Genomic DNA, 25,456 nt, shown 5'->3' on the forward strand with positions numbered 1-25,456 from the left:
AATTTCACGTACGGTGCACCGTACAGATTCAATGAAACGATGACCGATGTACGATACATCGAACGAGTTTCGGGGAAAATACGTGGTAGATTAGTATTAATCGGTACCATTTTTCACAAGCAGTAAATATCCATAAATGTGTAGTGAATCGTAGTACTTAGATTATTGCGAACTTAGAGGAACACGTAAACGATTTTGTATATACTATGTGATTTTATATAGTATGAAATGATTCGATATTAACTTACGAAAATAATACAGGGGCGCTCGTTAGTAATTTAAATAAGCATTCAAAATAACACTCTTGAATTATTGAACCCCGTGCAAAAAGATTACTACAATTTATTACTGTTTGCGCCTTAAATACTAAGTTCAGTCTAGCATAAAAGTATTCCGTCTCCAGCGACCGTCAGCACTAGCCGCGCGCCGTCCCTACTGACCGTTTCGGCCTGGAGCATTTAGAGCCCTAAAGGTTAAAAGGAAAACATTTTGGTCGTTAAATGTAGCCTACATTCTGATCCTAAACTCATTAGCCATTATTGTCTTCCGTTAAAAATTTGTTTCTTCAGTACTGTAGTGAAATATGCAATATTTTCTGTTAACGTTATACATCGATTATTATTATTATTATTATTATTATTATTATTATTATTATTATTATTATTATTATTATTATTATTATTATATTGGCTCACTAAACATATTTATAGTCATCGACTGTTGTACGACTAGGTGTACGAATACTTTTTTGGTTCACTGTATAGTCATACAGATGACTTTTTCAATCACGCTCAATTGAAGTAAGATGGTCTTTTAGTTTCTTTTCTATCGTGTCCGAAACAAAATCGCACCTTTCACGCCACTTCTCTCCTGCTAATAAACATTGATGAACGAGTGTCCAATAAAATTTCAATGTCCGCAGAAGCATCGACTATAAATGAAACCGTGATGCGAATTCTAACAGATCTTATAATACTTACTGCATCGTGCATCTGATTATACGATATTTACAAGCTCGGTAATTTACGCAGAGACGCGCGCGCTCCTTTGCATACGACCAGCCGCGCGTAGATGTACATGCACAATCACGGGCAATAATTTCTTCCAAATAGAAACGACGTTTGTCACGTGTATGGAATCCCGCCAGCTGCTTCGCACCGCTACCTTATTTGAATTCATTACCATTAAGAAAAGCAAGTCTGCTAATTGTAGTGGTTGTCAACGTCGCGGAGGGAACAGCGCCAAGTTTTAAGATTTTTATTAGGGATAGCTGAACATGAAATATTGAATCCTGTTTATTCGTACGAATATCCTCTACTATATTCTTTCGTTCTCCGTGTAGACTTTCTGGCAGGAGATTTTCAATAATAACACACGCGTGGTATTTTACTTTTTGTATTGTCACTTTAATTAAATATCAGATATTAATTCGTACGGAAGACTATTTATTAACTCAGTTCATCGGTAAATTAGACTAATTGTAAATCGCGCATCGATTTACGTTCCCTTGCGCCTTCGAACAAAGTCATTGCTTATTGCAGGGAGTAATGATTTATTGAACAGTTGTACGAAGACACGAATAAGCTATTTTATAAGCTACTTTCAAAAGAGATGCGACATTTCGTATGCCGGAGAACATAGTCCGTAGAAGACATTTTAATAATCACGTGTTCAGATTTCGTCTTGATCTTTTCAATGTTTAATGCGAAGGTCGCAATACGGCGTATCTCGTCTCAATAGCTGGCCAAAACTATTTTATTCGATTTTGTGAGGGCAAAAGTACTTGCGAATGAAATAATATTTTCATTTTATGTAAGAGTTCTTAAATAACTTTTTAATATTTTTGGTTCAATCACTGATTGAAGATTTTGAAAGTAAACGCGTGTCTTGAATAATCTCTTCTGCACGTCTCTTACAGACTAAATGCAAATTGTTTAATTTGGAACATCTTTACTATATTTCTATAGTTATCAAGACATATATAATTATTTGTTCACTCTAGTGAACATTAAAAGTGTTAATCAGTCACGTGATTAGGCATCGCTATTATCTATTGGCTTTTTACGTGTTTTACCGTTAGCATCGTCGGTGTAGAGGTCCGTTGGAAAAACATTTCTCTTACCTTTTCTCTGAACCCTTCTGGTCCATTCTCGTCAGAGCCCGGCAGTGCATACGCGTCGCTATAGGCGGAGGAATGAACTTTCTCGCACATAACTTATGCAGATCAACCGCCAATGTCGACGGTTACTTAATACATTCATGACTATCGCTCGTATCAGCGTACAGCCGATAGAGCGACTCGCTGGTTTAGAGACCGAGACCGCCCTGGCGCCTCTGAACACCTCTGCAAACAACTTGCGATTGTCTCGAACTTTTAACACAACTGTTTAATCGTAAACGACTGAACGTTTTATAACTTAATTTGAGACTGTAATTTGCAAGCCAAGAAGACCGGAAGCCAGTATTGAAGCTAAAGAAATGCACACAAAATATTAATTGCAATAGAGTACTGCAATAATCGTAAACTTTCAATTATAACTGAAAGTGTACGAATACTTTTTTGGTTCTCAAGTTCTTGTATTTCTTGCATTACTTTCTTGTTATGCGTTATTGGAAATTCTACACTTGCATATTATCTTTGTACATAATAGGCTACTAATTGAAATAGCTTTTGTTTATGTATTATTTACTTCTATAAAGTTATTGTAAAAAGACCAGGTGTACAAATACTTTTTTGACCCACTGTATGTGCACGTAGTACCATAAACCGGTTTCTATGTTTGCATGCCAGTTTTTCGATCTTTTAAACAGTGTATTTTGTTGTGTATTAAAAATGATAATAATAAATTAAAAAATAAAAATAGATGAAAGTATAATAAACAAAATAAAACAGTATTATAGAAAGGAATAATGTTAGTATAATTTCTACAATTATAATGTAATATTTGATGTTTTATGTTAGTTTATATTTGCTTCAAGTGAAAAATACATTGAATGAATAACTTATAAATGTATCTTTACAATCTGAATAATCGTAAATTAAAAACTTAGTGACAGAACAATTTGACGGGTTGCATAATGTTATTGTTAGTGTTAAATAGTAAAGATATATTAAAAGATTTTGCAATTGTATTTTATTTGCACTAGTACGATTTCATTTTTAGTCAACATATGTCGATCAAAAATAAAGAAAAACAAATATTCCTAATGAGAGTCAAAATGAAAAAAATGTTAATAAAGTCCTAAAACTGCAGTTAGAAAAAAATATAACTCATTCATAAAAGCAAGTAAATTAAGAACCTAACCAATAAGAAGAATAATATTGAATAATATTAAATATGTAATGAACCGCGCATTTAATCTTACTTAAAGTCATACTTATTTATACGCAATAAAAAATAAATTAGTCATTAATAACAATAATTTGCGATACGTTTCGAGGACTTGTCAGAAATTTTACTTTTAGTCTGGACAAAATTCAATAAGGTATTGTTTCTATGATCTATACAATAATGATTTGTAACTATGCATAAATGTTCTCTTATTTGGCATAACCAGTTCTCTTATTTTTACGATATTATGTTTCTATCAATAAGTACATTTTCATAGCGCTTCTCGTAGCTACCTCTTCCATCACTCTTGTTTGTCACATTTCATCGTGTAACTACATAGCTAACATCGAAGCTCTACTCCCCTGTTTGTCAGTTTGTTTAAATAATAATTTATTTTGCATATACTGAAATATTACGTCACAATTACAATTCTGGACTGTGGCTATGCTTGGCCTAACCTTGGCCTATTGACAACAATAAACTGTCGAGCATTCTTGACGGATACGTTCCCAACAATTGTTATAATAAGCGAGTTGTACAGTCTGACAATGCTTTTGCTTTGGGTGATTTATCGTCGGTAACGGAGAAACGGTGCGATCTCGTGTGAAAAGTAACGGGGAACTATCATAGATTTCGATATAAATTAGCGGCTTCTTTTATATCTTCTCATTAAAGAAAATTTATATTTTCTTATAAAAGAAAATTTATATTTTCTTATTAAAGAAAATTTATATTTTCTTATTAAAGAAAATTTATATTTTCTTATTAATGAAAATTTATATTTTCTTATTAAAGAAAATATGGAGCTAATGTTACGAAATACAAAAATATATTTTTCTTATACTTTTCTTGTGTCACACGATGTTTATTTTCATTTACTTAAGTATTCATGCTCCCTTCTTTGTTTGATAGAAAAACAGTCCAATATTTCATTTTATTGTTTGCCTTCACGTAAAAAATAAGTTATTGTTTGAAAAGTGGTAACAGTTCAAATCGAAAAAGTTGCCTGTACCTATCGTTATTAATAGGCAAATTGCATGGCCTGTAAATCAAACAATGATAAGATTAATTTCATGAAATACGGACTAAATTTCAAGTTAAAAGATTAAAGATTTATTCTATATATTATAAAAATTTAAAGATTAAAGTGTAATTCTATATATTTTCTAATTTTCTTAAAATCCTATATCTTCATTATTTTAACCAATTCAATCATAAAATAGTGGAAAAACATTTTTAAAGTTTAAATCTTTGAAATAATTACAATTGAGAAATCAAGAAAGAATTAAACGTTTATACAAATCCGTATCCATTAACAAGTTTGATATACAATGTATGACAAAAAGGGCACATTCGAATTAAGTTTTATATCGAATATAATCTTTTAAATAACAACGATATTCATTTCCAAAATTAAATTCGATTGGTGTATCTTTTATTTCAAATATTTACCATCATTTAATATCTTCGTTTAGTTAAAAACTACATATGTGGCAGTTCTAAGTTATTTATATAAAATATACAGTAATTAATACCAAGATACAGGAAAAAGTGAACTAATTATTTAGAATTCAATAAATATCACTCCAATAAGCTGGTAATGAACAAAATTATATTAGCCTAATACACGGTTCAGTAAAATAATCCGAAATGTCGTAGAAGGGTTAAATGTTATAAACAAATACGAGTAACCATGAACGGTGAAACTGGTTTCCATTGATGAAACATTCGAATAAGCGTACGTTTGCACGTTTAGCATCGTAGCTCTAGAAGATAGCAAACATTTAAATCGTAAATCAACTTTACCCCCCCCCCCCCCCCCTCCCCCCCATGAAATAGATTACCGAATTGTATATTTACGAGGGCATATGCGACTTGACATATGATATAATGTCCTAACGAGGAAGGGTGTCTTGTACACATACGGCCAAGGATCGTAACTAAGCCGCGACGAGAACAGCTGTCTGTCAGGTGTTCAGAAGGTTCCTCCCGTATTGGGACGCAGTCGTAGAACGTAGTAATCTGGTATTTTACGATTTCCATGACCATCGGCTCTGAAAAGGATCGTTCTAGTGCTCTGCTAACGTGCAAATATTTATTGTACAATTCTATCAATATTCACCGACCGAAGCACAGCGTTTGAAAATCCCCGAAAGCGTGGTTAAGCGAACGCTAGAAAAATTCGTTTTCCATGGAAAAGTTATTTTAATCTCAACGACAATATTGAAACACAGCAATCGAAGATTATAATATAACTATAAAACAACAACTAACGTTAAAAAATTACTATAATATATACAATTGAGAATAAATTTGTTTCCAGTTTTTATCACTTCTTTTTGTATAATTCTCGATTTTATGTTCATTTTGTTTCAAATTTAAAGTTTTGAGAAACGCGATAAATTTTCGGATGTTCTATCATTTTGTCGCGCAGTGTACGTGTCAAATATTTTTCAATAAACTGTATTATACTAAAATTTCATTGAAATTGGCGCGGTGCATCACACTTTGGGATAACCTTTGGGAAGCCTTCCTTTGTAAGTGGAAGTTGTTGTAATTGCAAATATATGCAAAGCATGCGGACGCGTTTGTTTACCGTTGAGAAAAAATTGAATTACAGGATAGGAAGTTTGTGATATCGCGATGTGATGTATAAGTAAAGGAGTATTAACGATAAAATAACTGTACAGCTTACAGTAGCAGCGCTCGGTATTCTAAAGCGCGCTCGTACAATGGAAACACAATGGAACTATAACGTTACAATGGATGATCACTGTCGCCATATTATTTGTCACAAGACGATTGGATAGATAACAAGATGTACAGCAAGTTGCAACGAGGCGTAAATGAACAGGCCGTGACTCATCGTGAGTCATTGTCATGCGCATAAAAAAGTAACTAATATACAGTTCTCTTTTGTATCGTGGCATGAATAGAAGAAGAAAATCCCCATTAACAAAATGCACAGCCTATTCAAACACTCTCGTATTCCTATGTACTATTAACTACATACCTTGCGATCTACGTTTACTATACATCGAAATGTTAACGAGCGGAAATTTTACTCAATTTATCACTTACGTTTGATGCGATGCTGCTCTCCGCGTACTGTTTCATTTTCTATTCAATGTTCGCGTAATTTTACCTCGTTATTAGCCTATATGGAACTTTATGAAAAATTCTCAGTTTGGCATTATTATTTCATGCGTTATTTTACGAACATTACAGTTGAAAAGACATTTTCTTCGTCAACGAAACGATTGCTTAATGTAAAAGGAAAATGACAATGTTATTAGACATTATTAATTTGTACGTTTCCTTGCATTTTAAAGGTTTATATATGCCATAAATGCATATGCCATATTCTTATTAAAACTAACGACTGAGATACGTATTTTAATTGTTATGAAGTATCCTAGCTGGATGTTAATTAAATCGAAAACAGCTCTTATAAAAGTTTCCATTTTTATTTTATAGCTGCTAACAGATATGTATGGAAATTTAATAAAATGTTCAATTTAATAAGCAACGCATGCAGAATTCTCTATACTTGAATTCATTGTGTATTGTATTATTAGATCGAATTCATGAAGACGTAACGGAACTTTATGCAAATCCATATCGTTTCAGACAATAACAAGGTGAGAATAATTATCTAGTCAAATTTCGTTTCTCTCGCTAATGGTTTCCGTGAATGATAAGCAGAATGAAAGTTATATTCCGTCACAATTAACTTTATAATTCATGCGACGTCGTTGCTGATTCTTGAAACGTTTTAAGCGCGTAAAAAGTTACGGTTTATTGACAAGGAGTTGCGGTCAATTCTATGCCGAACCCCATCGTTTCTTTAGTTGCAGTTCGTTGTTTCGCAAAAGGAAACTTGAGAGCCAATTAGCAGCTTTGTCTATTCCCAGTAAGTATAACACACTTACAGAATAATGCTTTCTCATATTGAAATATAATAAGAAGACTTATTATCGTATGTGATGCTTAACATAAATTTATTTACATGTACTTGCGCGAATCTTTAATAATTAGACCTTTATGCGCTTGCGGTGAAAATGTTTAGCTGATAATATAGAACCGCGAAGCGATAAGAAGAATTAAATAATATTGTTACACTGTTTTCCACTTATGAGAATTATTGAAATTAAACAATTTATCTTTATCGAATTCTTTTCAAAATTTCAAGTTCGAATTTTTATTTTGCTTAAAGATTTGTAGTCTACTTTGTTGAGAGGTTGTGGAATAAAACATTCGTGTCGTGTAAAACTTGTTACTAAATTGTGGGTTTCTATGTAAAATAGAAGTTTTCTGCATCAATTTCATGAAAGAAGAGTCGGCTTGAAATTTTAGTTCATCTTATAATTGGAATAAACTGAAAGGAATGTTTCAATATGATTTCATTCTTTTAATAGCCATTTTAAATAGCATTTCATAATTTTTATCGTACATACAAAAAATTCCGCAGTTTGCATATAACAAATAACATATGTTTCATTGCATCAACACGTAATTAACTTATTGCGATATCCACGTTTAGAAGCGAAACCTTCCAAATTCTTAGTTCTATTGAAAGTATTAGGTTGTCCCATAAGTTTCTTCCGCGCTACACTATGAGTGTCCAAGTGGCTGTATTTATATAAATATGCAAGCTTATCTCTTAGCCGTTTATGGCATCGGTTTCAGACGTCCCAGAGCTCTTTCAAAGTACGTTTCGTTGGTGACAAAGTCTCTTTTAAAATTGTTTCTACACCGTTCAATATGGAGAGGCAAAAGAAGCATTTGCGACATGTTATGCTTCATTGCTTTAAAAAAGGCAATAGTGCAAAGGATACTGCAAACGAGATTTGCACCGTTCACGGGAGTGGTACTACGACTATTAGGACCATCCGCGATTGGTTTAAAAAATTTGGAGCAAGCAATTTCGAGTTGAAAGATGAAGACCGCAGCGGCCGCCCAGCGACGACGGATACGGACATTATCAAGACTGTGCTCACTGAAAATCCGCGATATAGTGTGCGTGAGATACTGGATGCCACTAATATTCCCAAGACAACGGTACATAAGCATTTAATCAAGATAGGATATGCGAATCGATATAAAGTTTGGGTTCCACACCTATTGACGGAGACCGGCCTTATGAACAGCTTCTCTACGTGCGATTTGTTTCTCCAGCGACATGTTGCGAAGCCCGGACTTCATCCGAAGAAGGTTCTTTTGTGCATTTGGTGGGACTGGAAAGGTGCAGTGTACTACGAGCTCCTTCCTCAGGATGATACGATCAATGCTGACAAATATTGCAATCAACTGGATCAATTAAAAAGCCGCCATAGCAGAAAAACGGTCAGAATTGGTGAACCGACGAGGCGTCGTTTTCCATTACAACAACGCAAGTCCGCATATTGCGTTGGACGTAATCCAAAAATTATTACAGATGGTTTGGGACATTCTACCTCATCCTCCTAGCTCCCCAGACCTTGCTCCATCCCATTATCACTTGTTCGTCTCCTTAAAAAATTCTCTCCGTGGTAAGTCTTTCAAATCCATAAGCGAAATAGAAACACGCCTAGATGAATATTTTGCAAATAAGCTTCAACAATTATGAAAGATGTCATAATGAGGCTTCCTGGGAGATGGAAGAAGGTTATAGAACAGAACGGTTCATATATAACATAATAAATCCACCTCAAACAACAAATATCCTGTATTCATTTCGCATCAAAAAAAGGGAAGAAACTTATGGGACACCCTAATAAATAGATCTAATTCTTCATAAATCTGTTCAAGAGAAGTTAAACTCATCATAAAGCACCGTATAATTTGTTTAACGAAGCGAATGTAACAGAAAGTATTAAATGAACATTAATCAACGTTATGGACAGAAATAAAATAAATATCAAAAATCATGGTGAATGATTCTTTGTGTTCTTCAATCATTTTGCACGTTTTATGAAACGAAGAAAACAAAGGCAAGCCCGCGTATTATACTCGAAGGAACAGCAACTACTGTTGTCGCCCCACGCATTTCCGGTGATTTTATTGTTCGGTTCTCGATGAAAGTTTTATTTCATTCCTACACAATAGATATTTGAACGGAAGCGATGGATAATGTACAAACAATTGTAATGATTAGTAAAGTTGTTAGATGAATGTATTTATCAACAAATTGGTAATTCAATACGAACGTTTTATTAAATTCCACTAAGTGTAGCACGCTTTATTGATATTTGATTGTTATCTTACGTTCTTTTATTTTTAATTAGAAATAATAAAAGCCTACGGGGATTCGCAGTGCTATAAATAAAGGATGTCCATTTATCGTGACCAGGAGCGTAGTTATAAGGTATCTTTGGTTGAACAATTTTCAATCGATTTTCCCAATTCAAACGTATGCAAAAATTTTGACACAAATGTGACATATCGTGGCTGTCGATGTGCATTTTTGAGTGCTTTCTCAGATTTCTAAATTGATAATCCCAGTTATGAGAAATGCAATAAACAATATTAGAAAGAAAATTTCTGAAAAAAGTTTCAGCTAAGAGAATACAATTCGCAATAAAGAAATATTGTTAAACCAAGTATTCAACATGCTACAAATCATATATTTAATTTATTCAACTTACCTATAAATTCAATATAACCTATTTTTATTTTTCACGAGACTAAATTCCAACGTTACGACAGAAACCATCGTCGATATAACATGAGAAGAACACCTCGAACGTTACCGAGTATGAAAAACTTCACTGAAAAGAAAATTTCACTTTCAAATGTTCCGAAGCCTTTTTTACAAAGCTGACATTAGTTATTGGAGGCCCTTCTCGTAGATTGCAGTTCACGAGCCTATTAACTTTTCTTTGCCTGTGTATATTCGAAACGGAATATGTTGACCGGTCACGGTCACATCCCTCACCATGAATCGTGGGAGACACGACCCCCACTTTTATGCCATACCAGTTTACCTCTGTTCTCAACAGAGAGGCCAAACGATCGGACGAGTCCTCTCCGTCTATCAAATACACCGGGTGGTGCGAAGATACAAGAGATAGAACAGCGGGGTTGCTACGTACTTTAACGGCGTGTTTTTATTTCCGCTGGACGGCGACTCCGGCAGAATAATATTTGTTGGCGCATGCGTCGTGTATCTACAGGCTGTGGAGAAAACTCTCTGTCCCTTTATGAAAAACGCTCCTTCCTTTCTGAACATGTTCCGTGATCGAATCTATTTCGTTTTTTGTATTCTTCATGTTTTTTCTTTCACATTTGCTAGCACTGTTCCATCCACGTTTCAGATAAAAAATGTAAAAGAATAATTAAACAATTATTGTATTGCACAAGGGAGGAATAAATACCACTCCTAAATTCAGCAAAAAGAAGATTATTATTAAAAGTAAATCTTCTATCGACCATTCAAGTCGGTGGATTAGTTAAAACAAATTTCTTCTACATAATAAATGGCAGGAAATTGCAACAATGGAGTGCAATCATTAATAATTTTCGAAGAAGGTTTCCAGAACGTATTGAAGTAGAAAGGAACTCTGTATATTTAATTTAAATTCTTCAGTTTCGTGACTAATATGTTTTTTAAACAGTTTGACTGTATAGATCATGCAATTAAATTATTTACATTTAAATACAAATATACAGACGTAGGGGACAGAATTTTCTCCGCATCCTGTATACTGTGTTATTGTATAATAGACCCGCACAGCAACCAAGCATGGAAAGCCTTGTACTCTTTTTATTTCGACGGAATCGTCTACGTTCTTTGCGTTAAAAACAAACTGTAAAGTGATAATTAAAATGATTAATAATATATTGTGTTTGTTATTGCTCGTTCCCATTTTTCCTACCGAATATTTGACATTTTATCTTGACAAAAGCAATTTCAAATATTTGTATAATAAAGTATACTTTTAAGCACGAATTTTTCAGTATTATTTCGTTTTACCAGTCTTCTCTTATGAAGAAAGGATTACTCTTGAACGTAAATCGCTGAACTGTTCCACATTTGTTTGCTTCACTTATTCGAATAAATTCTTCGAAAACGTCTCTCCACTCCTCTTTTATTTTCGTTACATGTACATATACATATACGTATACATATACATTTTCCTTTTCTGTTTGTAGACTTTTCAGAAGATCAAGTTTCCTTGAAACACCAAACAAATCTTCATGTCATTTCCTTCTCCTTAAATTGCTTTAAAAGCTTCTTAAAACATTTTTCATTGTGTATATTATAAATTCCAATTATGAATTTTTAATAATTTTCTAATCAGGAAGTATACAATATTTTGATAGACTGTAAAAAGATTATAAAAACTACTTAGGTGCGACTTGTTAGGAAAAAATAAGAAAAAAATGTTTCGATCAAGTGTCCAATGTCACGGTTTTACGACAGCTCCTAAACTAATAATTCCAAAATGCAATAAAATTGGTATCTTGTTTTAATAATCATCCGACATCCAAGCTTGAAATATCATCAGCAATATGATTTCTATATTTACAATATATTTCAAACGCATATGTGAATACAACGAGACAAGGACAATCACGCGTCTCTACAAATATAAAAAGAATATAGGACCTAAGATAGTAGAACGTAATTACAATTGTAAAAGGTAGCATTTAGGAAGGGGAATCCGCTTTTTTGAAACCTAATCCGGAAGATTCCCATAAGCGGCACTAAGAAACCATAGAAGAGTAACGGTGACCAACTACATACTTGTTCGATCGGGTGAAGATGATTTCACCAGCGAACAATTTATTTAAAAAACCAGAGCTGAGCGTATAAGGTGCGAGTATGCCGAACTACATTATCCAAGATCTCTCTTAAAGGAACACCCGGCACACAGCCGACCTCTATGACCTACGGCTACATCCTAGCCGTGCATAGAGGACATGGCCGGGTCATACTGCAACCAGGACTTCGCACACTGGCCAAGTACACTTATTCGATTCGCCTCCCTCTCGCTTTCATCTTCGCGTCCAGTGTATTCTATGCTACACTCCCAAAGAAAAAGATAGCACGCGTCTGTTAATTTTTTCATGAACTATGATTAATTTCTCGCTTTATAATTATGGTACAGGAAATGTGCCAATCATACAGAAAGACTACCTTCTATTAATATGTAAACACTATCTATATTGGAATTTCTACGAGATATTCTCTTAGGGAGAATAGGAACACACAAATAGCCAGAGACAAAATGATAGCACACTCAAGGTTGATTTTGATTTTCTTTAATATGTCGCGAAGTTTAACCCTTTGCGGACGGCGGCGCTCGTCGGGCGAGCGTCGCTGAGGACCACGGGTATTGGAGCGCCCAGCATTTTGGGCGGATACTACTGTGTTCAAAAAGTAAGGTGAATTTTTAATTTAAGCTTCCCTCGCTAATCGATTCGAGCAAACTGTTTTATTTTTATGTTGATAATACTGTTAGTAACATCTGTGCCAAATTTGATGTGAATGCCATCATTAGTCATATAGTTACGCTTGTGTTTTCTGAACGACTATAAGTGATCTTGGCGATTTTTACAATGTCTGATTTTGCTGAGCAAAGAAGTGCCATTAAATTTTGTTTGCGGAATGAAATTTCGGCTGCGGAAACGTACAGAATGTTGCAGAGGGCCTTCGGTGAATCGACTATGTCGCAGAAAAATGTTTATAAGTGGTACAAAGACTTCAAAGATGGCAGAGAACGTGCTGATGATTTTGAGCGCTCCGGACGACCATCAACGTCAACTGATGAGCAACACGTAAAGAAAGGCAAGGAATTGGTGGTTGAAAATCGTCGATTGGCAATTAGAGACATTGTCGATATGGTTGGAATTTCATTTGGATCAGTTCGAACAATTTTGAAAGGCAATTATGGAAAGACAACTCCTGGTTTTTGCATCACGATAATGCGCCGTCTCACACGGCATTGATTCTTCGTGAGTTTTTCGCCAAAAATTCCACTCATATCGTTCCGCAACCGCCTAATTCACCTGACTTAGCTCCGTGTGACTTTTGGCTATTTCCGAAACTCAAAAGACCGCGCCGGGGACGCCATTTTGAATCTATTGAAGAGATTCAACGTGAACCGCTGCGTGCTTTGAAGGCTATACCGGAAAACGACTTTTTAGCATGCTTCGAGGAATGGAAAAAAAGTTGGCATAAGTGCATTGCATCGGAGGGGGAATACTTCGAAAATTAATTTGGATGAATAAATAAAGATTTTTCATTTTATAACAAAATTCACCTTACTTTTTGAACACAGTAGTATATCCGCCAGCCGTCCGCAACGGTAAACACGCTTGGGCGGATATATCCGCCAGCCGTCCGCAATGGTAAACACGCTTGGGCGAATATATCCGCCAGCCGTCCGCTAAGGGTTAAGGAAGTTAAAGTGGTCAGTCGATGTTCAGTGTTTCTTGATATTGGTATCTGTCACATTTCGTGATGGGCCGTGGTAAAAGATTATCCGACAGTGACACAAACGCAATTCTTATTTTAAGAAAACGGAAAGTAACGATTACAAAAACTGCGAAAGAAATTGGCTGAAGCAGAAAAGCTGTATATAACGTATTAAATGATGTGGATAACTGCGGTAAAGGAAAAAGCACTGGAAGGCCAGCAACCCTATTGCACCGTGACGCAACAGTAATATACTTCGTGCTGCATCTAATTCTTGGGCTACTGCAAGAGAAATTTCTTGCAAAGCTGGTGCACAAACTAATATTCAAAATGTTCGATGTGTGCTGCAAATGAGTAATATTATGAACCGATGAAGAATAAAAGCCAAGTCACGATTAACAAAGAAGCGTAAGGAAGCACGCCTTGAGGAATATAATCTTTACAGATGAAAAACGGTTTTGTCTGGATGGTCCAGATAATAGTGCATACCATTATCATGACATTCGAAAAGGACAATTAACACGAATTAGACGACAAATGAAAGGAGGTGGAATAATGATTTTGGGCGGCATAGGTTACAAAGAAAAAACGGATATGAATTTTATACAAGGAAAAATGAATAGGGCTATAGAATAATAACTTTATTAATCTTAATAAGGGCAAAAGCTGGCTTGATCTCGATGTTCAGTACGCATAGAGACTGCGAAAGCACGGCCTATCGAACCTTTAACTAGAAAGGATACGGCCTTAAGAATAGGGATTATAAAGTAATTAAGTTATTTAAGATTAATAAAAAACCAAATTGACAAGTATGCACAATGCATTGCAGGTCCAAAATTTGTGTTTCAGCAAGATAATGCTGCCGTACAAACGGCAAAAATTATTCATGAATATTTTTCAAAAGAGATAATTCCTGCTTTGGAATGGCCAGCGTGCTCCCCGAACTTAAATATCATTGAGAATTATTGGGGATTGTTATCAAGAGCTGTCTACGCAGAAGGTAGACAATTTGAAAATTTAAATGACTTAAAAATCAGTATTAAAGAGGAATGGAAAAATTGATCACAATCTTCAATTAAAGTACTGTATAAATCCTTACTAAAAAGATTGATAGAAGTTATCGAGAATCACGGAGGTTCCACACATTATAAACACAGGTACAGTTATATCATTTTCATATTTGTCTATTTTACGTGCTATCATTTTGTCTTTATTTATTTGGGTATTTTTATTTTTACGACGAGAATTCGTTGAAGAAAAATCAATAAAATTTATGTTTATATATTAGTAGAAGGTAGTCTTTCTGTACGATTGGCACATTTCTTGTACCATAATTATAACGCGAGAAATTAAAGATAGCACGCGTGTGCTATCTTTTTCTTTGAGAGTTTATATATTATCTTTTGGAAAATTGTACAGCAGAGTTCAGGTTATTCAAAATATTCAGACAACATGTGTGTTCAAATAACCACTGTGAGTCGTTTTGCGGATAAGAGTTTTATTATTGAATGTCTGGTATTTATGAAAAATTTGATCTACCATATTTAACATAAATATGATGTAAGTTCAACTAATACGATCCAAATAACGTTCATATAATAGAAATATGTTACACAGTCTCAAAAATGATATGAAAAGTAAAAAATTTTTAATTTTATAAGTTAACGTACGTACGAGTACAGTTGCTTGCACATGTTATTGCACAAATGTAACACAGAAAAGTGTAACACTTTGAGTATGTAACAAGAAAAGTGCTCGAAAGAGAGAGATCGTCGAAACACAGTAAGATTTATTAATGCCATCGATATGTGAAGTTACGAACGTCCTCAAGTGTTTTAATACATTACGTAAAAACAGTGAAGAGACATTGGGTTCGAGAACACCTTTCTTATGTGAACTTTTTCCCGTGAAAACCTTCGCTGAAAGGTAGAACATCGATCATCCAAGCACTGTTTCTTTCGTAGTAGGATTCCGATGACGTACCGGATCGTTCTCTTCAACGTTTCAATCGACGCGTTATCCATTTTACGGGTGATAAAATCCCAATTTTAGCCAACAAAATTAATTTTTATAATGATGCTTCGTTGTTAAACAACTGACTTGTAAGGTTACTAATTCGTTCGATCAAAATTCCACTATTTTAAGAGCCGAATCTGAGTTGCAAATGGATGAATGTGATTTGCGACAGAATGTATTTGCATTGTAAAATCTGTCATACATAACAATGTCGGTTGTATAATTAGAGACACTTGAAAAACAGTATAACTTTTTGTAAAAGTAGACTAAATGACTTAAATTTATTTTTAGACGAAAGATAATACCTTTCTTTCTAAATTTAGCTATTAGTTGAAATGACAGGAAAGACTAATGTGTTTCAACATTTCTATACAAGAGCTTGCAACAAAAATTGATAAAATGCTTTTTTACGGATTTGTTATAGCTATTCTGAAAACTCTATTTGTAGCAGTATTAATATTCGCCTGGTATTCCCATCATTTCTGGAAATTATGCGGGATTTCCGTCTCTAATTCACCGGCGGCAAATGTTTCTCACTCTCGTATCCGATGCATTCAAGAAGCAGGCGATAATGGTCGACCGGCTCGATAATATTCGTAACGCGATCCCGAATCTGCGGGCATTGCTGTATTTATGAACATTCTAGCGGATGCTACCGGAGCATATTCCGTGAATAATCACTCTCCATTATGTAATCCGATACAGAAGCTGTTGATGAGCTTGCGTAGATGTAGTTTATGCAAGGATGAAGGGTTTCGATAATTTCCCAGTAGCACTGCTTCATTCAGAGAAGTTTAGTACTAAGTTTTATACGAATTCGATCAAACGAATTTTATGAATGTGAAACAAACTTTCCGAACACTCGAATAAATTGTTTCGAAACAAACTAGATAAGACAGTATTTATGTACGACAGTCCACTAGAAATTTATTTTGTTATGTGCAGTATCATTAAATACGATAAAATGATATTTGTTTTTTCTTTCTTTTTAGTTTCTGCCCATTTTGACTCTCTGAATTAATCCTTCTGCAGACTATAATTCACCTTTCAGAACCTTTCACCGTTCATCTTTCTGCAAATGATATTCACTTGTTTCTAATTCTTTGCAACAATTTGTAACAACATATTGAGTATAAAAATTGTATGACATTTGGAAGTAATTATTCAAGATTAATGAAGAATAATGATTTCTAACGTAATTTGTACAACTTTATAAATAAGTATACAAATTCATACTAAACTTAGAAATTGAATAACAGACGACTAAATTTAAATCATAAATGGGTTAATTTAATTTTCAAAAAGCTGAATATGATCTAGAAAAATATTAATTTCTCATTGGTAGTATTCATCGATATTCATTGCAAAAATTAATCAGAATTAAATTTAGCACTGTACCTAGACTTGAACAAGCATTCTATTATTTGAACACACATGTTGTCTGAATAGTTTGAATAATCTGAACTCTGCACATTAACTGTGAAATAGATTTTCTCTTTTTACTGTAATTTTTGTCAAATAATCTCGAAAAATAGAAATCCGCATAATGAAATAGATATAAGTAATCGATTCACCTGACAGAGAAACGTTTCTTAATAAAAATCTTTTGTAGTTTGCAGCAATTCGAGCTAGACTATAGAGGAGTATAGGAACGCATTCGCGTGCACGGATCGTCAGCTTCTCGTAATTATGGCGCGCCGAGGCAGGCCCGAAATGCGTGTCTGCCCATAAAAATCGATCCTTTTCGAGGGTCCCGGGAGTGTTTTCGACCGTGCATTCCAGGTGTGGGAACACGTTGTTGACCTGAAATAGCCTGTGCGCCCCTTTTGATATAGGTGAGCGTCGAGTGGAGCGTTACACATATGAAACTGCACTCTTCGACGCTACACTCTACACAACATGATACGAACGTGCAAACCCACACGAATCTACGTTATACGAAAGAATTTCTTCCTTCTACGATATAAAACTTTCACGTATGATAATAGTCGGACAAGTGGTGAAGATTTCACAGAATCTACTATATATGAATGTTACTCAATTTCTCTTCGTTAGAACCGTGTATCTTCAATTTTATAATTTGCGTAATTTGCGTGGATTCCTTTTATGTTAGTTTTCTTTATTGTTCTGAGATCTTCAAACTTTCATCTGTAAAAATATGCATGTAACATATAATATTAACGCTAACCGTACCATTGCTGGTCAAATGATAATTGTTACTTCGACAATTGTTATCCTATAATTATTGGAATTATAAAGACAAATTAATATAAAAATTGGAAAAAAATGTAAATAAATCCAATACTGTTATTTATACAAGGCAACAGTGTTAGTGTTAACTATATGTCTGTATATTGCGATAAATATATAATTGTTTTGGTAGTATTAAATGTATGTTGTTTGATTTATTATTAGAAAAATGTAAAACAGTAATTAAAATATAATATAAATTCATATTAATGCATATATAAATTCAAATATAAAACAATAAAGACATTTAATGAATTTATAAGTATTGTTATGTTCTCGTTAATTTATTAAGGTTATTAAGTCCGCAGTTTATTTATTACGACTTCTCGCTTTTTATTCACGCTTGGCGTTACTAACACTTTTATAAATTGAAACGAAATTCCTGGCTCGATCCTTCATGATTTTGATTTGATACTACAGAATGTCGACGTTGGAAAATTGGTTTACATATTTATAATAGTCTAATGATAAACGAAATGATAAATGCATCACGCATTTTTAAATAGAAATAAAGAAGACAAATTTCGAAATATTGAGGAAAAGTAGTATAGCTGTGTGTAATGATATAAAATGTAAATCCTGTTTAAAAACATCTTAGGCGACGAACAATAATGTCAATTATTATATTATATTATATATTAAATAATGTCAATTAGTACATTAAAGAATTGTGTTAATTGAAACACTTCTGCTAAGAAAGTTATTTCACATTTCCAATAGTAACAGAGATATTTCAATAGAAATTTTGAATGGACCACCTTACATAGGAGTACTTTTTCTACCACGCGGGTATTGCAATAAACAATATTCCTGCACGCACAGGCATTCTGATGGATGATAGCCCTTGATTAGAAAACCCGATATGAACGATCTTGATAAACCTGCATCAATATCGTCGAGTATTTAGGTCACGCATGAGTGTATCAACATTCGAGAGGAAGGTTTTACCTCTAGAGTAGGGCTCGGAATTAACCAACATACAATATGAGGATCGCGAAGTCTACGCCTCCTGACTCGCACCGTGCTTCTTGCTCCCCGATGATCAGCTAACATACATACACATATATAGGGTTATCCAATAGGGATGGGTCGATGTTGACAGTCTGCAGCGGCCATGTTCTTTGAATGCGTCGATTAAATCTGTTGTTTACAATTCAGTCGGTTATGCCAAATCACCATGGCGAGTAACACGATTTAGAGTCACGCCCAAATGATCAAATTGTATTATCAAAATGATTGTTCGTTAGTGAGAACGTTGCGCCCATTTTATGGTAGACGCGGTGGCCCTTCAAAGTCGACCCTCCAACGTTTGCTGGCCAAATTCTAGATGACCGATTCGGTAAATGATCAGCCAACAATCGTACGTCAACGGAAAGCCAGATCGGCCGAGAACATCGCCGCGGTCCGTGAAAGCGTGCAGGAAAACCCGAGGCAGTCAATTCTTCGCTGTGCACAACAACCTGGTCTTTCGCAGTATTCAACTTGGCGAATTTTGCGTCTCGAATTGGGCCTACACCTGCACAAGATTCAACTGACCCAGGAACTCAAAGTTAATGACCACAGACGACGCCGTTTGTTCACTGACTCGAATTGACCACCAAGATCGAGCGATTTGACCCCACTAGACTTCTTCTTATGGGGTTTTCTGAAGTCGCAGGTCTATACCAGTAAGCCACAATAATTGGACCTCTCGGATACGTGCCACCGTGCAAAGCCGCTAGGGACATTTGAACGATCTCATATTCCATATATAATGATATACACGGCCCTTTCAAATAAAAAAAAATCGTTAACCCTTTGCGGTCCGCGCAGATTTCGCGAGTCGCTTATCCGCTTGGTACTGTTTGTTTTGAATTTTGTCGAATCCTTAATTTTCGTGATTTACTTATGAAAAGTATTCCTTTTCTATCCGCCATTATTGCTCCAGGTAAATGGCATTGCATATTAATTAATTTTTAGCCAAATATGATGTTAGTATAGAGTCTATCGATGAACATTGGAGTTCGTATCTGTCTCGAGTCACACTCGACATAGGACCGCTAAGGGTTAATACCTCATACACAGCCCATTTTATTCCATTTCAAAAACGACCCGCCCTTACTGGAAAATCCTATACTACTGACCTATGCCCACATATTAAACATAAGCTCACACGCCTGAGGTACTTCGAGCTGAAAATAACAACAACGAGGAGCCAGACAAACGATGGGAATCAAGAGGCTCAGGCCCTGTCGATCCTCATGTTGCGTGCCGGTTAATTCCGAGCCCTGCTGTGGCGGCTAAGCACAGTAAGGCGGTCCTTATTTTTCAACTTTCTATTTTTTCTAGTCTTACACCGCTAAATTGTGATACAACTTGGTGATAAACTAATATAGAAGCTCGCACCGCGTAGGTTATACTTTAAAGTGTTTAAAATTACTGAGAAATTACAGTCGTACAGTAAGTATTTAACAGAAGTAAAGAGAACAAAATATCGCTAAAATTAAGAAGTTATCAGATGCAGGGAAGTCGCTCAAAAAGTGATAAAAAGATCGACGAACCGTAATGTTCACAGCACAACCACAGCTTTGCCATTTCACTATTAATTAGTTTTAGTTAAGAGTGTTTGTCAGTATTTCTAAACCGACGAAATACAATTACGTATGAAAGTGAAATAAAATCATTAAAATGTTCAAATTTTACGCAGAAGTGGTTCGGACTTCCATAGCACGGGTGAGGTCAAAAAGATCTCTAAACATTCTTAATAGCTAAGGTCCTCTCTGCCGTACACGTGTCAAGTATTTTCAAATGTTTCGCAACCTCCAAGAAAGAGTAATAGGTTTCTCACCGAGTTTTGACGGTGACTGTAGGCTTCTTGGTTCGGTTGCCCTACGGGTGACGGTAATTGCTGGGCTATCCTGAAGAAGCTTCTTCGCCGATTTTCAAACGCCGCAGCTAGCAAAAAAAGCGAAAGTGCAACAGGAATTTTGTAATTCTTGATTTTTATTTTATTTTGCACCGTCGAATTTTTTGCTATTCAGAAATAGCTATTCAAAATACGTTCATAGAAAATTTATTTCCAAATATTGCAAATTTATAGAAAATATTATTAAATAATAATATTTTATTATTATATTAAATAAAATTATTATTAAATTCTATGATAAAATTTATTTTATCATAGAAGTCTGTTGAACTAATATGAACTGTTTAATACAGACATCAACTTATTTATAGATTTTATATTTATTTGGATATGTATAGTTGAAATTTTGCATTTGAATATAACGAATAATGCAGCTACGCAAAGAGCAATCTAATGTAACAGAAACAGTTTGGAACAATCTGTTATGTGAAGAATCTATTCAATATGGACCCCTGCTTTTCGAACGAAACTTCACTCCCCTTCGTTTATGTTGGCAGTGATATATCATATTCTAATGTAGTTTCTCATCCGTAACGATTAAAGCACCGGTTTAACTGTATACTGCATAACCGTCTTGTGTTAATGATCAAAACAGCGGTTGTGTTACCAGCAACAACGAACGGTGTCTGTCATTTGTTAGAAAATTATTTTTAATAGCGGAAAAATAGTCGTAAATATGTATTATTGATGAAGATTATATGTGCCCATAATTATGAAAGTGGTCTAAGTCAAAATTTAAAAAACATGAGTTTATCAGTTATTTTACACCACATTATTTTAATCTAAATTTATTCAATGTAATTTTTACGATATCGTCAAAAATGAACCGTTAGATGGTGGTTGTAATTTCAACATTATATGGAATTCATTTAGTGTTAATTATGAAAGTGGTCTAAGTCAAAAATTTAAGGAAATTATATAAACATAACTTGGTCCTTTCTACCGAATGACCGTGGTTTTGGATTGATAGAAATGAAAATAAAAAAAGCAAATTACTTATACAACCCTAAGCACTATTATGAACTGATAGAAAAGTGTAGAAGAAGAAATACATTTTCGATGAAACGAATGTTGCAGACCGATTTTATTTCAACGAAATCACTAGAAGAGTGAATAACAAGAAGAGGAAAAAATACCGCGGGCGAATCTGTCTCTTGGTTGCGAATACAATGGAAGAGATTCGTGAAAAATGAACAATATAAAATGTTCTATAAAAAACTTCTTTAGATGCTCCTGAATTCCACGTTTTGGATCTTTCACCTAAAAGAGGAAGTCCCAAAATATACGGAAATATTAAGCTACTCCCTTTATACACCACCACTAGACCAGTATCGGGAGAAAAACATAAAGATATTATGTGTTTGCTACCATACATTTGTCCAGCTTTTCAGGAACATTTTAAAAATCTTAAAAACTCGAAATGATGAAAATGCATTACTTTTTTAGTATCATTAACAAATGTGCACGAATTATTTCATTAAAGTTATTGTTTCAAATAAAACTCATAGTTCGTTATTGCTTTATGTCATTTATAGAACATTCAGTTAATTTTGAAAATGGTCTAAGTCAATTCAAGCTTTAAAAACAACATTTTCGTATGAAATTCACAAAAAATTTCATATTCATAATAAATAACCATTAATCAAGACTAATAAAATTCTAAATAAAAAGATCGCATAATATAAAAATATTTTTTAATTTATTCAAATGCGATTCATTAAATACCTCGAAACAAGAAATATATGACTTAGACCACTTTCATAATTATAGGCACATATAATTGAAGCGTAATTAATACCATACGTGAAAAATTGTTTACTTGATACTGATTCAAAGAGAACTGAAGATGAAGGTTGTTGAATCCATAACATTAGAGAGTAATTTTTATGTACAATACAAATTTGTTTTTCCTTTATTTTTATATTCGAACAGTTGAATCTTTAAGTGCTTATTTTGCAAAAACGGTTACAAAAGTGTATATATGGCGTGTGACATAATGTCAAGAACAAGTGATGAACGGTATAATAATTACGTAAAGTTGTAGTACGAAAGCATTTTTTAGTAAGAAATATCATTAACAATTTGTTTTATAAAATATTATCTCAGTATGAAGAAAATGAATTTTGAATTCTTGGCCTAATGAAAAATCGTCGTTTATTATAACAGTTTAGTTAACTGTTCCCGTGCAAATTTTACTCTATTGTAGAGTGTTTTATTATTTTATATTGTTCATACAAAAAATAAAGAAATTTGTTCGTTTATTAGGTTGTCCGTTTATTTTGTATTATTTTGATTTGTATGTTCTATTATTTATAGCAAAAATGAGTGTAGGGAACATAGAACAGTTTTCAGGAATTTAAGACTGTCGATGAATTATCTTCAACTTTTTAAGATCGTTAAAGTAGAAAGGAACTTCTGCTGCTTCTTACAACGAAATTTATGCAAACAATTTTTAATTCGACTAGTTATTAATATGTTAATATATGCTAATAATATATTTAAAGTCTAATTATTAATATGTTTGTACTGCACGAAATTCTTTCTACATGATTTTTTCTTTCTCTGCGCAACTCTGATGGAGGTGATAATTGGAGGCTTACGCTGCGAAAAACGTTGCAGTTTTTTTACCGTTTACCCGCAGCAACAGTTATCCCACGCAACGGAAAAACAAGACATCGCTGAGATCTTGTTCTTGCGCGTGGATTCGAACCGGGGTACTGGGAGTCATTCGGGTCACGCATTGGGCGCAGATTTGGCACGCAGATCTTACAATTACATTTCAATACGTAAAGAATTCGGTATCGTCGAATTCAGAGCAGAATAGTAATAATAATATTTAAACAAGATGTGACATTTCTACAAGAGTCGTTTATAAATTTTTCGTATCATAAAATTCATAAAATGTCTCCAATGTTGTTCAGCCTAAATATGTTTCAGAGCAAATCATTTTCCAAACACAATATATCAAAGTTTTCAAAATTGTTGCACTTCTTCCATTTGTATAATATATATTTTCCACTCAACAATAGTTATTTAATAAAATACAATTTTTCCATAAAAAAATGCAGAGAGGAAATATCAACGATATGAGTTACCAATGAAGTTTATAGACGTTGATTTATAAATAAATAATATATTAATGTTCTTTGCTAATTTTTTGAATATGAGGTATCAGAAACGACACTCGGTGCTCGAAAAAGTATTACAGTAACATAAAAAGTATAAACATTGTTATTTTTATTGTTAATAAGCAATCAGATTTAAATAATCTACTAAACATGAATGTTGTCCATTTTTCCCCAAATCAAAACGAAATTTGATGAATAAATTTTATAAAAATCTAGGAATGAAATTAAATGAGCCCGTAAAAGAAACAGAAATTGTCTCACTCTACTAAGAAAATTATTGAGCACGAACAAATGCTAATTGATGCTGCCGCGAAAAGGATAACAATAAGGGCTAAGCAAATTTGGTAATGTTGATAATTATCTAACAACTCGATTCTATATATACTTAAGCGTACTTTTATTCGAATACAGCACGTACAGGTGTTCAATGAGAGTTATCAAATACAACCCGTGGCAAAAAGTTTCCGATCAAACAGGTTGATACAAAATTTTACGAAAAACTGTCGTGTTTGGGGACATTAAAATGTTATTGTGTATAATTAAATCGATCAGGAATGTAGAGGAGTTTCATAAGAAATAATTAATCACAAAACAACACAAACTTTAATTTATTTTCATTGACTATATATGGGGAAAACAAAATCTTGCATGGAAAAAAGTTTCCGATCAGGGAAAGACTTGGAAATAAGTTTCTGATCGAAGGTACAATTAATATTTTGTAACATTACCATGTGCTCGAATAACAGCTTTAATACGCTGTGGCATTGATGTGATTAAGTTTCTGCAATCTATTGGTGAAATTTCTTCCCACGATGATCTTATAGCCTGTCGAAGTTCATCTTTACTTTGTGGCTTTTTTTCCCGAATGAGTTTCTTTAATTTTGCCCATAAATTTTCTATTGGATTAAGGTCGGGACTATTCGCGGGCCATTGCATTGTCTTGATGTTATTTTGTAGTAAATAATTCTTCACTATTTTACTGCGGTGGCAGCTAGCGTTGTCGTCTTGAAAGATAAAGTCGGCAGAATCTCCAAACATATCTTCTATGCTTTGGATTAAAAAATTTTCCAAGATATGAATGTATGTTTCTGAATTAACGTTTTGATAAAGGATACACAACTTTCCCACTCCTGTCGCTGACATACAGCTCCATATCATGTATGACTGTGGAAATTTTTCTTTATAGTTTAAACAATCTTCATTAAACTTTTCATCTGTTCTTCTCCAAACAAATGTTCCTGCATCATCTCCTACTCCAAGGCATACACGTGACTCGTCACTGAATATTATTTTTGACCAGTCATCTACTGTCCAATTCCTACGTTCTTTACACCATTGCAAGCGTTTCTTTCTCTGTGTCTTTGTAAGCATGGGTTTCGTTTTAGCTTTTTGATATGTGAAACCCATTTCGTTTATTCGATTC

General features: G+C 34.0%; 1 protein-coding gene and 1 pseudogene across 1 annotated transcript in view; one reads left to right on the forward strand and one right to left on the reverse strand.

Moving 5' to 3' along the window:
- Positions 1-20,899, reverse strand: part of Sprt (PDZ domain-containing protein sprite) — a 36,560-nt gene extending 15,661 nt beyond the window's left edge. The window contains exon 1 of the mRNA XM_078187677.1: positions 20,828-20,899. The gene's annotated coding sequence lies outside the window, so the exon portion shown is untranslated. The remainder of the gene's footprint in view (positions 1-20,827) is intronic.
- LOC144473628 (protein GVQW3-like) lies at positions 12,818-13,534 on the forward strand (annotated as a pseudogene).
- Positions 20,900-25,456: the final 4,557 nt, after the last annotated feature.

This window comes from Augochlora pura, chromosome 7 (assembly GCF_028453695.1).
Source record: "Augochlora pura isolate Apur16 chromosome 7, APUR_v2.2.1, whole genome shotgun sequence".
Lineage (NCBI taxonomy): Eukaryota > Metazoa > Arthropoda > Insecta > Hymenoptera > Halictidae > Augochlora > Augochlora pura.